The sequence below is a fragment of the Ixodes scapularis genome, unplaced genomic scaffold (genome assembly GCF_016920785.2).
Source record: "Ixodes scapularis isolate PalLabHiFi unplaced genomic scaffold, ASM1692078v2 PGA_scaffold2__306_contigs__length_199485367, whole genome shotgun sequence".
Taxonomy (NCBI): domain Eukaryota; kingdom Metazoa; phylum Arthropoda; class Arachnida; order Ixodida; family Ixodidae; genus Ixodes; species Ixodes scapularis.
The window spans coordinates 66,376,409-66,381,540 of NW_024609857.1; the positions used below are offsets into that span (position 1 = coordinate 66,376,409).

The window sequence follows — 5,132 nt, forward strand, 5'->3', positions numbered from 1 at the left end:
AAGGTGGGTCAACCCGTTTGGTTTAGATGGGAACTGCGAGAAAGTTAATGCAGCTTGCCATGTACCAGAAAGTAACAAAGACAAGGCTAGTATTACATAAACCCCCTAAATGGCATGCACCAAAGACAGCCAGAAATGATTGCTCACTTCATAGAACACTTTGTGCGGCTTGAAGACAGCGGCTTGCGGTCTGACGGTGGGTCAACCCGCTTGGTGTAGATGGGAACTGCGAGAAAGTTAATGCAGCTTGCCATATACCAGAAAATAACAAAGACAAGGTCAGTACTACATAAACCCCCAGAAGGGCATGTACCAAGGACCACCAGAAATCATTGCTCACCTCAGAGAGCACTCCACGCGGCTTGAAGAGAGCGGCTTGCAATTTTTGTTGCTGGGACCTGCAATATATTTAATACAGCCTGGCGTATACCACAAAGACAAAGCCAGTAATACATAAGCATAAGCATAAGTAATACATGTCCCAAGGACCACTACAAATGCACGCTCACCTCATGGAACATTCCATGTGGCTTAAAGAGAACGGCTTGCAATCTGTAATGGTGCGTGCACCTGTTTGGTGCAGCTGGGACCTGCAATAAATTTAGTACAGCTTGCCATATACCACAATGTAACAAAGACAAGGCCAGTAATACATAAGCCTAAAGCACGACATGTCTTAAGGATTGCTAGAAATGCTTGCTCACCTCATAAAGCACCCCATGCGACTTGAAGAGAGCGGCTTGCAACCTGAGGGTGAGTGCACCTGCTTGGTGCAACTGGAACCTGCAATAAATTTAATACAGCTTGCCTTATACCCACAAAGTTACAAAGACAAGACCAATACTACATAAGCCTCCAGCATGAAATATTCCAAGGACCACTAGGAACACTTGCTGAACTCATAGAGCTCTCCATGCGGCTTGAAGAGAGCGGCTGGCAATCTTCGGATAGTACCTACGGGTTCATTTCCCTTCCTTGATGAGCCTGAGAACTTTCGGATAAATGCCGCTCTTTGCGGTATGGCATGGTGCACACCTGGTACCTCTTTTGAGGTTTATCTGGCCAAAGTACCTATAACAAACATAACAATTGGGTCACACACTGCAGTAGCCAGCAATACCACAGCAATGACAAACGTTAGAGAAGAGAATAAACATAAAATTATGTTTACTAACCAAAATATGTTAATTACCTTCTTAAGTATTGGTATAATGGGCTATGCTGCGATTGCAATTTTAAATGGAGACATTATTAAAGCCCAACCTAAATGAAACAATTTTGTGAAAAAGCAGCAAGTTTTGAGTAATCCATGTTTTTCGGAAATCGCCGGTTAGAGTTTTGGGGTTACATTACTCTCTTTAAAATTGCAATTGCGAAGAGGCCCATTACACCGCTAAATAATAATAATAATAATATTCATAATAATAATATAATACATTTATTGTATCTAGCGCACATCAGTTAGCATGACGGGCACATCACAGCCAACATGAGGCTTGCGGGATATGCCACCCTGAAATTAACAGTCCAACATAGCTATAGACCGACACGCTGTTTACAAACAAGCCCTCCTTTGCCCACACCAGGTGTGGGCACTGCGCGTGCGCAGAAACCGAATTCACGTGAAGTGAATCGTCTGCGCATGAGCAGTGCCGTCGACAGCGCCACCGCAGCTGCGTGACGCCACGGCCGCGTGTTGGTCTATACTTTGAGCCCGAGTGCAAAGTGAAACAACTATATGCAGACGTCATTAGGATGTCACAGGTGCCATGTGACACAGTTAGATGCAGGCACACACCATGCACATGCACACCAACATATGCAAATGCAACGTTAGGTTTGAAAATAGCCACTGTAAAAAAGAGGAAGCAATTATAACCTCGTTAAAAAAAATCATGCACTAATGATAATAAACGTAACTATACTAAACAAATAACGCAACTATACTAAACACAAATTCATGAAACCAAGTCCAAAGGGGAAGTGTCACGGCCGGGGTGTCTGAAGCTGCACAAGTGTAATCTACAGTGAAATAAGAAAAGTAAAAAGCTATGTAATTAAACAGTGACTTTACAATTTTCGGTTAATTAATAAACATATTTTGACGTTTATCCGCCTGTCTAATGTCCGCCGAGCCCTACTATTATACAGTGAGGATGGCATCCACATATATATCACCTTCATTTTCCTTTACAGTCCGTTAAAGATTACAAAAAAAAAATTTGATATATCAGAAGAATCTTTCGACGTCATTTCAGCTGTCTAATGACTCAGGTGTGCAAATGAATGAACAGTACTCATCAATGAGAAATAAAACAAGAAAGCGCAGAAAAATAAATAAAATATAAACTTCTGCGAAGCCGATAAGCCGTTGGGTATGCTGAGCCAATTATTACGATTTTGCGAAATGTTCACCCCTAAACAGACAGTGCGGTGGAAGCTGCATGTTCGTTTGACCAGTCAACTGTCGATTCTGCACAACGTGGTCACCGCCTCTCGCATACTCACGCGGGGAGAGCGAGGTCAAGCGATAAGAGGCTTTATTTATAGTTGGCGAACAAGTAGCTTGCACCGCACTGTCAGCGTAGGCGTGAACGGAATATAGGACATGCAAAAACCTAAAATATATGTACCGTATTTTCCGGGCTATAGTCCGTACCCGGTGTATAGTCCGCAGGGGCAAATTGGGGGTCCAAAGTAAAAGTTCTTGCTTAGATACTTAGATAGTCCGCACCCGGCGCATAGTCCGCGTGCCGTGCATAGTCGGCACCTGGTGCTTAGTCGACACGAAAATCTTCCTATAGACGGCACACCTTGACACATGTCTGCTTTCTTAGCACACAAAGAAGCCTACAATCAGGCACGTAGCCAAAATTTTGTTTCGGGGGGGGGGGGGGGGGGGGGGGGGGGGGGGCCTCCCCCTGGCTACGTGCCTGCCTATAATATACATAAATCATCATTAACATACTCTTTCACTCACAAAATCCGTCACATCTCATACTGAACGATCTTGAAAAACAAAATTCGTGTATAGTCCGCACGCGTAGAGAGTCCGCACAGCCTAAAATTTCAGCTTTTAAACATGTATAGACCTTGGACTATAGCCCGGAAAATACGATATAAAAAAATAAGCACACTGTTAAATATAAAGTCAGAGCCAGCAGCGAGCTGCAGAGTGGATGTTTACAACAATTAACCCTCCAAACTGCTTGAGAAATTTCCCGTCAAATTACGAGGGCGGTCAATAATTTTGTGTACGTCTTAAGGCCCGTTCACACTCTTGCAACCGAGTGCGACCGAGAGAGACCAAACCGGTTTTTAAGCCTTTTGCGATCTCTTAGGACCAGCTCCGCTCAGTGCATCCGGTCCCAAGAAGTCTTTCTCGGTCGTACTCGGTTGCAAGAGTGTGAACGCGCCTTTAGAGGCTCGTGAATCGAGTGCACTGGAAACTTCCGTTTTCGAAGCCGCTAAAACGTCGTTCAATGACATTGCGTCGTTACAAAGACGTTAGCCGCTCGCTTATGTTGTCTGGCTGCATGAATGTTGTTGCAAAAACAAACACAGAAACTAAGCTTCCATAAAAGCTCGTACTCGCGAGTTCTCCTAAGAGATAAGGCGCAGGGCTCTGAGTAAAGGCGCCGCCGCTGCAGCACGGATAAATTAACACGTGCATATTATAACGGAAACATAACGTGCTGAAAAAGAAACACCAAAAGCACGATGTGTCGCTGGACGCCCGTGTACTCAGACCGCAGATTTCGAACACGCTCGAGCGCTTCCCGTCTTCAACCGAAAGCACTCGAACCGCGAACATGGAGAATATTCGATTACAATACGTAAGCAAGACATTGCAAGGATAAAGTCACATTGCATACCTTGAAGTGGGCGATTTAGTCGTCGATGAGCTGATGAGGTCCTGATGCATCACAGAACACTACACTGACCACGATGTCAACAGCCACCGAGGCGAGTTCGACGAACGCCCGAAGAGCGATAGCATGGCGATAGCTGCTGCAACCTCTGTTTGCGCCTGCGCGGCACGGGCGCACGACTCGGAGCAAAACCGCAAAACAACAGAGATGGGTGGATGGGTGTTGCAACAACGGCAACACCATTCTGCGAGAGAGGAGGGCCGCGAAAGAGCTGCGGGGCTGCGCGCTGCGCGGCGGGGCATTCAACTCCTCGCCATCTGCGCATGCTTGCACTCCTGGGATTTTGGCTTTTCTGGAAGGCTCGGCTCTCGCGCCAAATAAATAATGAGGGCATCCTCGTATTTTGAAATGATGAGCGTGCCCGTCTTTTTTGACGAGGGAAAGGCACGTCAAATTGACGTAAATTTTTTACAGTGTACTAAGCACAAGGATTTGATTCTTAACAATGGCCGCAAGCTAAAAGGTACGGCATACTCTGTATATGAGGATTTTTCCCCAGCAGTGCGTGAAGCGCGACGAGTTTTGCTCACCTTTGCGAAAGCTCAAAGTGAAAGATTTAAGCTTTGTTATAATAAACTTTCCATTGGTAATAACGCTTTCGTTTATGATGATCCTGTGAGCAAAACTGTTGTGCCTAAAATTGAATAACTATGCGTAACACCTTCACGTATCTCTGAAAAACCCATTTCTGTTTTATTTACTAACATAAGAAGCCTCACGCACAAGCGCGATGAATTACAAAGTTTTATTGGTTCCACCAGTGCTGATATGATTGTTATCACGGAAACATGGCTAATGATTCTATTGATGACAGAGAACTTTTTGACTGCGTTCCATCTTTTAACATTTATCGTTGCGATAGGATTGGTCGGCGCGGAGGAGGCGTTTTGATAGGAATCAGAAAGACCATCACATCTGCTTTAGTTAACATAGCCACTAACCTCGAATTGCTTTTTATATGTATAAATACCAAAGAGTCGCGCCATCTTGTCGGAGTGTGCTACCGCCCGCCGAATTGCCATGCCTCTTTTGTTGATGCGCTGCATGGTGCGCTTGCCGGGCTCGTTGCCAATTATCCCAATGCATTCATCACACTTTTCGGTGACTTTAATTTTCCTACCATTGACTGGACTAATCCTCCTCTGCTACAAAGATCAGAACCGGGACGGTTTCTTGAGTTGTGCCTTGAATTTAATCTTA

The 5,132-nt window shown here is 45.0% G+C and overlaps 1 long non-coding RNA gene across 1 annotated transcript; it reads right to left on the bottom strand.

Moving 5' to 3' along the window:
* Positions 1–530: 530 nt before the first annotated feature.
* On the bottom strand, positions 531–3,914 carry LOC121836752. Its single transcript, XR_006077981.1, has 3 exons — positions 3,876–3,914; positions 959–1,071; positions 531–590 (listed from the first exon to the last, which is right to left on the bottom strand). It is a non-coding gene; the product is annotated as an uncharacterized LOC121836752 (long non-coding RNA).
* Positions 3,915–5,132: the final 1,218 nt, after the last annotated feature.